This window comes from Colobus angolensis, unplaced genomic scaffold (assembly GCF_000951035.1).
Source record: "Colobus angolensis palliatus isolate OR3802 unplaced genomic scaffold, Cang.pa_1.0 Scaffold189, whole genome shotgun sequence".
Taxonomy (NCBI): domain Eukaryota; kingdom Metazoa; phylum Chordata; class Mammalia; order Primates; family Cercopithecidae; genus Colobus; species Colobus angolensis.
Window position 1 is genome coordinate 64,716 of NW_012115032.1, and position 2,667 is coordinate 67,382.

Consider the following 2,667-nt stretch of genomic DNA (forward strand, 5'->3'; position numbering starts at 1 on the left):
ACATAGTAAGTTTATTCCTAGAATGAAAGATAGTTTCACATACAAAAATTAACACGTGTGTTATGCCACATTAATAGATACAGATTTACAGAGCAAACTAGAAAACTTAGAAATAAATCCGTGAATATATACAGATAACTGATCTTCAACAAGAGTCTCAAACAGCTAATTGATCCTCAACAAGAGTCTCAAATATACTCAATGAAGAAAGATGAGTTTCTTCAAAAACTGGTGCTGAGAAAACTGGATGTCCACAAGCAAAAGAAAAAAATTGAACCCTTATTTTTTATCATACACAAAAATCAACTCAAAATGGATGAAAGATGGCAACATAAGACTGGAAATAGTAAAACTTCCAGAAGATGGAGATCTGGCAAGATGGTTGAATAAGAACAGCTCCTGTCTGCAGTTCTCAGTGGGACCAATGCAGAAGGCAGGGTGTTTCTGCATTGCCAGGGATCTTCCTCCCACAGCCAAGGGAAGCCATGAGGGACTGTATTATCCAGCCCAGATATTATGCTTTCCCCATGGTTTTTGTAATCCACAGAGCAGGATATTCCCTTCTCTGCCAACACCACCAGGGCCCTGGGTTGCAAGCACCAAACTGGGCAGCTGTTTGAGCAGACACCAAGATAGCTACAGGGATTTTCTTGTTGTTGTTGTTTTGTTTGTTTGTTTTGTACCCGACTGGTGCCTGGAACCCAAGTGAGACAGAACCATTCACTGCCCTGGAAAGGGGGCTGAAGCCAGGGAGCCAAGTGGTGTCTCTTAGTAGGTCCCACTCCCATGGAGCCCAGCACACTAGGAACCACTAGCTTGAAATTCTCGCTGCCAGCACAGCAATCTGAAGTCAACCTGGGACAGTCAAGCTTGGTGGGGGGAGGGGTCATTACTGAGGCTTGAGTAAGTGGTTTTCCCCTCACAGTGCTAAGAAGGCCAGGAAATTCGTACTGGGCAGAATTCACCACAGCGTGGCAAAGCGGCTGTGGCCAGACTACCTCTCTAAATTCCTCCCCACTGGGCAGGGCATCTCTGAAAGAAAGGCAGCAGCACCAACCAGGGACTTATAGATAAAACTCCCATCTCCCTGGGACAGAGCACCTGGGGGAAGGAGCAGCTGTGGGCAAAGCTTCAGCAGATTTAAGCCTTCGTGCCTGCCAGCTTTGAAGAGAACAGTGGATCCTGACAAGGAGGATTCTCCCAGCAGAGTGCTTGAGCAACCTATTCTACTCTAAAGACACATGCACACGTATGTTTATTGCAGTACTATTTACAATAGCAAAGACTTGAAAACAATCAAAATGCCTATCAATGATAGGCCAAATAAAGAAAATGTGTACATATACACCATGGAATACCATGCAGCCATAAAAAAAGAATGAGTTTATGTCCTTTGCAGGGATATGGATAGAAACCATCATTCTCTGCAAGCTAACATAGGAACAGAAAACCAAACACTGCATGTTCTCACTCATAAGAGGGAGTTGAACAATAAGAACACATAGACACAGAGAGGGGAACATCACACACCAGGGCCTGTCAGGGGGTCTGGGGCAAGGGGAGGGAGAGCATTAGGACAAACACCTAATGCATGCAGGGATTAAAACCTAGATGATGGGTTGACGTGTGCGGCAAATCACAATGGCACCTGTACACCTATATAACAAACCTGCACATTCAGTACATGTATCACAGAACTTACAGAAAAATAAATAAAAAATAAATAAAAATTTGAAAAATAAGAATAAATAAAAGTAACAGGTGAAGCAGCATCATTGTCTGGGGTAAATATGCAAGACTCATCATCTCACTCCAGGGAAACTGAAAACATGGACACACAAGAGTTTAAGAATGGAGGTTTAATAAGGGAAAGAAAGAGAAAGGAAAATAGCTCTCTTTACTGCAGAAAGGTGCTCCCGAATGGATCTTCTACTTCCATGGTGAAATGCACAGGCGTTTGTAGATGAGCTTCAGGAGGCAGTGTCTGAGTTATATAGGGCCCAAAGGATTGGTGGAACCAGGTGTACCATTTACATAGTGTAAGAAGAAGCTGGTTGCCCCACCCTAATCTTCTATTACGCAAATGTTTTCTCTACCTGGCCAGTGCCATGTTGCCTGCTTCTTTACTGCACATGTGGTTGACAAAGAAAAGGAAAGAGGGAATCTCCATGTTGAATATACTTGGCTTCAAGGTATCCCATCCCTTTTCTTTCTTTCTTTTTTTTTTTTTAATCATATTTTAAGCTCTGGGGTACATGAGCAGAACATGCAGTTTTGTTAAATAGGTATATATGTGCCACAGTGGTTTGCTGCACTCATCAACCCATCACCTCCATTAGATATTTCTCCTAATGCTATCCCTCCCCTAGATCCCCACCCCTAACAGGCCCCAGTGTGTGATGTCCCCCTCCCTGTATCCATGTGATCTCATTCTTCAACTTCCACTTATGAATGAGAACAAGTGGTGTTTGATTTTCTGTTCTTGTGTTAGTTTGCTGAAAATGATGGTTTCCAGCTTCATCCATGTCCCTGCAAAGGACATGAATTCATCTTTTTAATGACTGCATAGTATTCCATGGTATATATGTGTCACATTTTCTTTATGCAGTTTATCATTGATGGACATTTGGGTTGGTTCCAAGTCTTTGTTATTGTGACTAGTGCTGC